Source organism: Chiloscyllium plagiosum, unplaced genomic scaffold (genome assembly GCF_037043375.1).
Source record: "Chiloscyllium plagiosum isolate Xiang-an unplaced genomic scaffold, Cpla_swu_hap1 HiC_scaffold_14, whole genome shotgun sequence".
NCBI lineage: Eukaryota > Metazoa > Chordata > Chondrichthyes > Orectolobiformes > Hemiscylliidae > Chiloscyllium > Chiloscyllium plagiosum.
Window position 1 is genome coordinate 79,541,203 of NW_028270152.1, and position 8,982 is coordinate 79,550,184.

Here is an 8,982-nt window from a genome sequence, read left to right on the forward strand (position 1 = left end):
CTCTAGTGTCCCAGCCTGTCTGGGACAGTCAACCCTCTACAACCTGCCTACCGACGTAACAGGTCTACAGCAGATGCCGAGCCCTGCACTCATCCCTGGAACATCGCGACAACAAGGGCACCTACGTCAGATGCCTGTTCATTGACTACAGCTCGGCCTTCAACACCATTATCCCCTCCAGATTAATCTCAAAACTCCGTGCTCTTGGTCTCAGCTCTGCCCTCTGCAACTGGATCCTCAGCTTTTTGACCACAGACAGCAATCAATGAAGATAGACAACTGCACCTTCTCCACAATAACGCTCAACATTGCAGCCCCCTAAAGATGCGTACTCAGCCCACCTACTGTACTCCCTGTACGCCCACGACTGTGTTGCCAAATTCCAAATGAACATCATGTACAAGTTTGCTGATGACACCTCGCAGTGGGATGGATATCTAACAATGATGAGTCAAAATACAGAAAGGCTTGGTGATGTGGTGCAATGAGAACAACCTCTCTCTCAGTGGTTGGCAAAACTTAAGAACTGATCATTGACTTCAGAAAGAAAGGAGGCGAACACGCTCCCATCTACGTCAATGGAACTGAGATTGAGATGGTGGAGAGCGTCAAGTTCCTCAGAGTGATGATAACCGATCACCTGTCCTGGACTTCCAACGTAGATGTGGCAGTCTGGAAGGCACAACAACGCCTCCTCTTCCTCAGGTGGCTCAGGAGAGTTGGCATGTCCATAAACTTGTACAGATGCACCATTGAGATCCTACTACCTGGGTGCATGACAGCCTGCTATAGCAAATGCTCTGCCCATGACTGTAAGAAACTACGGAAGGTGTTGTGCACAGCCGAGACCATCACAGAAACCAACCTTCCATCTATGGACTCCATTTACACAGCTCTCTGCCGCAGAAAGGCTGCCAGCATCATCAAAGACCCATTACACCATGGTAATACTGTTCTACAACCTCTTCTGTCAGACAGAAGATACAGAAGCCTGAACACATGCACCAGCAGCTTCAGGAACAGCTTCTTCCTGGTTGTTATTACACTGATGAATGGAGTCTCTACCCTCCAATAATGCTGAGCTTGCTAACACTGATCTCACCTGTGCATGCCCTGTGCAATGTAACCTGTGTGCCTCTGTCTAAGTCTTTTTGATTTGTACATCCCTGCTTACTGCTCATAAACAAAGCTTTTCACTGTACCTCGGTACACATGACAATCGATCAATCAATGTATTTTTATGGCCTGTTGAGTGGAGTTTCTGGCCAATGCTAGTTCCTAGGCTGTTGATAGTGGGGGGCGCAGAGAAGATAGCACCATTTAATGTCAAGGGTGTCATGTTATTTGCCAGTCTTGGATATTGTCCAGATCTTGCTGCATTTGTACATGGGCTGTTTTGATATCTGAGGAGCTGTGAATGATGTTGAACATTGTGCAATTAGCCTTGATGCCAAGGATTGTCACTCTCACCTCACCTCACCTCTGAAGTTCAGCTGTTGCACCCATGTTCGAACCAAAGCTGTAATGAGGTCAGGAGCTGAGCAGCCGTTACGGAACACTGAGCAGGGTATTGCTAAGCTTGATAGCTGGTTCATCATGGTACTTCAATCTAAGATGTGAAAAGTTAAAATCTAATCTCATTTTAGTGCTGATCTAGTTCAGCCGGCCAATCAAACTTCACCCAAGCAGTATTTTCCCTTTGATATAACATGAGCCAAATCAATAAACTCAAAATGGCTGGCTGCTCATCATTCCAAACCTACTTTGCTAAATATCTAAACTATTACATTTAAAAACTCCAGATGATGTGTCCCAATTTGAAGTTTTACGCTAATCTTTATAAAAATACATTTCTTGAATTCCATAAAGCTATCCTTCGCAAAGTCATTGACATGCATCACAAAAGTGCCTATGTAATACCAATAAAATATTGCAGAGTCTGATCTCATTGAAGTTAACATGAACATATCTCAGCAAACAAACACTTTTTTTTGGAAACATTATTTATTGGCATTAAAGTCTTCATCTGGTTTTTGCATTTTTCCTGCTGCATCAGTTGTCTCTCTGGGCAAGTTCCGAAACAGATCTGTTTGAAAATGATCATCTGCAGAAATAGCTCTCTATGGTGATTGAATTCACACTGCAATGTATATGTGGCCAAAAGAATGAGCAAGACATTTAAGATTCCTACTCCAGCTGTGGGGCCCCATCTGAGAGAATCATTCCTGTGCAAATCCATGTTTGTGGTATAAGTAGTCACCCGTTATCTGGTTCCTCAGAATAAAATCCAAATCCTTCCAACTGTCTTATTCCCTCTATTTGGCCTCTCATTATTTTGTCCTCAAACTCTATGATCATGAAAGCATTTGGTTCAAGTTCTGTTCTGAGACCAATGTCTAACCAATTTGAACTGTGGCCCCTACTTTTATTTTGAGCCTCTTGGGACTATGACTGAGAGATCTTTTTCTTGGACTTTTGCTGGTTCTTTCACTGGTCGTTTTAATGCTCATTTCCTGATGAAGGAGCCCCATTTCTGGATTTTGTGTGGCTGTGCATGCTTACTTTCTCACTTTCCTTTCTGTGAACATCAGTCTCTGTTACCGTGTTCTACTGCAGAAAGACACATGCTGGAGGACACAACTGGACCCAATCTTAACACGCTTTTATAACCTTTTAGCATGATGCAGAACCAGTTTATTGCCCTGAGGAGTAAGAACCCTACATGCCAAAAATAACAGCCATGAAGAATTAAAGAGGTCACAGTCAACATAGGACTATAAGTTGTATTTGTATATCACCTTTAACATCATAAAATGTCCATGGTACTTTGTGGAAGCATCATAAAGCAAAATTTAATACTGAACTATATTAGGCAAAATTGAGGACTGCAGATGCTGGAGATTAGAATCGAGAGTGTGGTGCTGGAAAAGCACAGCAGGTCAGGCAGCATCCGAGGAGCAGGAAAATCGCGTTTCGGGCAAAAGCGATTTTCCTGCTCCTCGGGGATGCTGTCTGACCTCCTGTACTTTTCCAATGCCACACTGTTGACTCTGAACTATATTAGGTCAAGTGTCCAAAGTCTTGATCAATGATGCAGCTAAGTGAGAGAAAAAGTGTTCACGGAGGTTAGTCTAGAGTTCAGCTTCCAGGCAAACAGGGGCACAGTACCAAAGATGAGAAGGCATACAACATGGCAAAAAATAACCTAGATCCTGAGGAATGGGGAATATAGTGACAACAATGGGTAGCAAAACAGAGAGTAAGAGCTGCAGAAAGGGAGTATGAAATAATGGAGTTGAAAATCAACATCGAAAGGTTTTATTATTATATTCAGAAACAGAGGGTGTTCAGGAGCAATGTGGCTCCTTGATGATTGATAACAGTGAGATTGTCAAAGAAAATCCGGAAATAGCGGACATGTTCAAGAATTACATTACATTAGTATTTATGAAGGAGGAAATGATCAGGATGTTGGATATCCCAAGGAAACAAACATTGAATCAGGGACAGGGAATTACCAAAATTAACATGAGCAAATCAACAAAAAAGAAGAATGGCAGTAAAATGTGACAAATCCACAGGAGCAGAATGATTCCATTCCATGTTCATAAAGGAAGAAACTGAAAACTTTGCAGATGCCCCATTATAATCCTCCAAATCTAGGGCTGCTCAGTTAGAATGGAAAACAGCAGTCTGCTATTTAAACAGCTTAAATGGTGGGATAACAGGAATATATTTCAGTTAACTTCACATCTGTTATCAGAAACGGCAAGAGTTCTATAATTAATGGTGGGATGACTGAGCAGATTAAACATTCAGCTGTTTTAGAGAGATCTAGCATGGATTTGTAAAGAGTAATGTCATACTTGATAAACTGCATGGATTTTTGAGCAATTGGCTAAAGTATTAGACAGGCTATTATTGGTCTGGACGTCCAGAAGATATTTGATAAAATAATTTTATTCTGCAAAATGTGAATTGGATGGTAAGGCCAGAATTTATTACCCATCCCTCATTGCCCTTGAACTGAGTGGCTTGCTTGGCCATTTCAGAAAGCAGTTAAGACTCAACTATATCTCTTTCAGTCTGGAGTCACAAGGAGGCCAGATCAGGCAGATTTTCTTCTCTAAAGGAAATTAGTGAAAAGCAAATGTCACCATCAATGACACTAGCTTTTCATGAATTTTATGAATTGAATTTAAATTCCACCAGCAGCCATGTTGAAATTTGAACCCATATCCACAACCTTACCAATGAACCGATATTACAATGAAACCACGAACTTTCTTTAAAATCCTTAATGAGCAACATCACTAAAGAAAATGAGATGCTTGTGAGATCTTAGCTGGAGTGTTGTGTACAGTTGTGGGCAACACATTATGGGAAAGATGTGAGTGCATTGGAGACACAGTCATAGAGTCATGCAACATGGAAACGGACCCTTCAACTTGTGCATGCCGACCAGGTTTCCCAAATTAAAGTAGTCCCAATTTGTCTCCATTTGGTCCATATCCCTCTAAACCTTTCTATTCATGTCCCTGTCCAAATGTCTTTTAAATCATGTAACTGTACCTGCCTCTACCACTTCCGCTGACAGGTCATTCTATATATGCACCACCCTCTGTGTGAAAAAGTTGCCCCTCAGGACCCTTTTAAATCTTTCCCCTCTCTTTTTAAGCCTAAGCCCTCTAGTTTTGAACACCCCTACTCCAGGGAGAAAAACCTTTGCTATCCACCTTTATCTGTGCCCCTCACAATTTTATAAACCTCTATATTGTTCACCTCTCAAGTAAAAAAAAGTTCCAGTCTCTCCAACCTTTCCTTATAACTCAAACCCTCCAATCCTAGTATTATCTTAGTTTATCTTTTTTGTGTCCTTTCCAATTTGATAATATTCTCCCTGTAGAATGGAAACCAGAACTGTACATTGTATTCCAAAAGTGGCCTCAGCAGCAACACGATGGCCCAACTCTTGAAGTCATTGTCTGATTGATGAAGGCAAGCATGCCAAATGCTTGCTTTACCAACTTGTCTACCTGTGACACCACTTTCAAGGAACGATGTACCTGCACCCCTTGGTCTCTCCATTCAACTATCTTCTCCAGGGCCTACCATTAACTGTGTAAATCCTGCCCTACTTTGCCTTATGAAAATGCAACACCTTGCAGATATCTAAAGTAATATCCACCTGCCACTTTTCAGACAATTGGCCCATCTGATCGAGATGCTGTTTTACTCCGAGATAAACTTCTTCACTGTCCACTGTACCACCAATTTTGGTGTCATCTGCAAACTTACTAATCATTCCATATTCTCATCCAAATTCTTTATGTAAATGCCAAACAAGATTTATAAAGATCCTCAACCATGAGGATAGATGGGAGAATTTGGGACTGTTGAGAATTCCTTTAGAGAAGAAGGCTGACAGGAAATTTTGATTTGGAGATGCCGGTGTTGGACTGGGGTGCTCAAAGTTAAAAATCATACAACACCAGGTTATAGTCCAACAGGTTTAATTGAAAGCACACTAGCTTTCGGAGCGCTGCTCCTTCATCAGGTGGCTGTGGAGGACACAATTGTAAGGCACAGAATTTATAGCAAAAGTTTACAGTGTGATGTAACTGAAATTATACATTGAAAAATACCTTGATTGTTTGTTGAGTCTTTCATCTGTTTGAAAACCATGATAGTTTCTCTTCTTTCATATGTAAATCACAACATTTTATTGTAGAAGTTACATTCTCAGGTTAACTGTAACAATGAGTGTTAGCTAGACAATATGTTGAAGGTGTTAGCCCCCTGTGTTCTCTGTCTGTGCCATAATGTTCAGACTGATTCTAATCTAAAAAGTGAGGTAAGCACATGGATGATTTTGGGATAGTGTAGGGGGACGAGCTGAGAATAGTTCACAGGTCGGCGCAACATCGTGGGCCGAAGGGCCTGTTCTGTGCTGTATTTTTCTATGTTCTATAACAGAGTCTTACATGGATTCATGCAGTTTTTGAGCAAAGTATAATGTCACTGTGCAAGTACAAATTCACCCTACATTTCTGAGGATCATGGGCTGAATGCCCTGCTTCTACATGCTTACAATTTGCCAATGTGCAAATAGCCCACTTATTCTGACTCTCTGTTTCCTGTTTGTTAGCCAGCCCTCTGAGTTATGAGGGGAGGTCGCACAATTCAGGGCATTTTTTCCAGAATTTAGAAAGTGAGGGCAGTGATTCAATTAACGTCTTCAGGTTATCGTCGGGTTGCATAGAAACTGGTTGGGGAGATGAGGACTCCAGATGGGGCAATGACGAACCAGCCTGGGATAAGGACAGTGTGCTACTGGGGAGTTGGAGAGCTGTACTGGCTTGTATTTGTAGAGGTGTAACTCTGAAGCTTGCTTCCCATGGACCAGCTGATTGCGATGATGCAGTGGGTCACTTGATTGTGTTTGTTTCCGGTGTGTGGCAATGGCCTTGTGTGGGAGTGCAGGAAAACGGTGCAATCCTGAATGCACAATAGGAAACTACTCCCAGCTCTGTGCTGGCAGCAGCACTACACTGGTGACTGAATATCCAGTCACTGACTCGACAGTGTGCTTTCAATTCTTTTTTTATTGACAGACAATCTGTCCAGCTTGGAGAAATACAAAGAGACTTGACCTAACATATCTAGTGTATAAAAAAACATTTTATGTTTTTAACATAAATGTTAGCTGATAGGTTTGCTTTTAATATTCTCTTGAGTACACTGGTGCTGGTCATTGGCAGGATGTTGGTTCAAGGTCTGACATATAGTTGTGTGCCCACACTGTTCAAATGTCTGACTAGCCTCCTCCCTGCCCAATTCCATGCACATCCCAGCACTGCTGGCTGTGGGCGTTGTGCCAATGAGTCAACTCTCATCACCTCGCATTGACTGTTCACCCTGGGGGAAGGAAGACCACGCTGTTTATGTACGACATCTCAGTCTTGACAGAAACCTGGCTGAGAGACAGTGACCCCTTTCCTCAGAGAGTGGAGCCTCTCTTGCTGGCCCCCACCAGCCCCTGCCTCTATAGTGGGCTGATACTGATCATGAGGGCTCAGGTTTAAGCTGAGAAAGGAAATATTTAAAAGGGACACAAGGGACAACTTTTTCACACAGAGGATGATGCATCTATGAGACAAGCTGCCACAGGAAGTGGTAGAGGTGAGTAAAATTATAACATTTAAAAGACAATGGGAGAGGTACATGTATAGAAAAGGTTTAGAGGGATGTGGGCCAAACACAGGTAAATGGGACTACTTCTGTTTAGGAAACCTGGTCGGGGGTGGATGGGTTGGGGAGAAAGTGAGGACTGCAGATGCTGGAGATCAGAGCTGAAAATGTGTTGCTGGAAAAGCGCAGCAGGTCAGGCAGCATCCGAGGAACAGGAGAATCGACGTTTCGGGCATGAGCCCTTCTTCAGGGCCAGTTGGGCCTGTTTCCGTGCTGTATGGCTCTATGACCAAGTCGTACCTTGGCGTAAACTTTAGCTCCTCAATCCTCATTTGAACCTTTCACCTTGTTTCAACCCTGACATTTTGTTTTTGATTATCTTCCCTCTGGATTATAACCCTCCCCTCCCACAGTGATTTCAATCTCCATCTGGTTAATCACATTCTTGTTCCTCCGAGTTCACTGCCTTCTTTACCTTTAAAGCTCTTGTTCTGTGTAAACTCCCTAACCCTAATTCATTGCCCACACTCCTTGACACACTCCCTGATCATTTCCTTGTATGATTCCACCCACGTCTGCCTTTCACTCCCAAACGTGATCTCTTTCTGTATCCATCCTGGGGTGAAAAGGTATCCTTCCTCAGTTCATTAGTTCCCCTAGAACAGTTCTTTCAAATTTACAACTGGCAAGCCTCTGGCCCTTCATTCACCTTCATTCCTGAATCTACTGTTTTACAGAATTCCACCCCCCCTCCACACACACACACACACACACACACTCCATTTTCATTGTCAGGGATGGCAGGAATATGGAGTCATCAAATCAGTCATGATCTTATTGAATAGTAAAGCAAGCTTGCCACACATCTCCTAATTTTACTGTCCTAGTCCCCAGTAGGCTACTTCTGTCTCTCACTCTGGCCAGTCATCCTGGTTACTGCCCTCATCTCCACCAACCTAAGCATAAATCCTGTGGAAGTGAAGGGAGATAACGGATCACTAGATAAAGCAATCACCATACAAAACACCATCGAGTCTCGTTCTGCTCTACTAGAACTGCTCTCTATTACAGGATCAAACTGCAATGACGAGTACTTAACTGGTTAGGCTAGCAATTATTGTTCATCCCGATTTGCTGTTGTGGGTCTGGAATTGCATTTAGGTTACAACAGGTAAGGACGACAGATTTACCTTCGCTGAAGGATGTTAGTGAGGAAGATGGACTTTTACAACAATCAATAATAGTTTCGTGATCACCATTTCTGAGATCAGTTTTCAATTCAGATTTATTTGTAACTAGCAAATGAAGTGATTTCCACCAGCTGATTTAGTGGGATTTGAACTGCTGTTCCGAGAGCATTAGCTTGGACATTACCATGAAGTCACCATCTCCCAGCTATGCCCCCTTTCTTGAGCGCACTAAACTCCATTTTTGTAAACCCCTCTCCCCTGTCCCTCATACACTCAATAAATGTGAGGAGATTACCGATCTCTTTGTTACTAAAATTGAGACAGACTGTGCCAGTTTCCTCCCTTCCATTTGCTCATCGAGCTAGTTTCTTCTAAAGGTCTCCCCTGAATTTACATCTTTCTCTGGTTTCATTCTGGTCTCCCCTCACGAGGCCCAAGTCTTGTTTCCTCTGTTTCATCCCTGTTAGTCTGCGGACCCTCAGCAACCCACGTTAACCAATTCTCTCCTGTCTGGTACACGTACCCTCTCTGAACCCAGGCTGAGAACTTTGCACCATTTAGTGGAATGTTGACTTTGAATACTGCGGAGAATAGCTCTCCT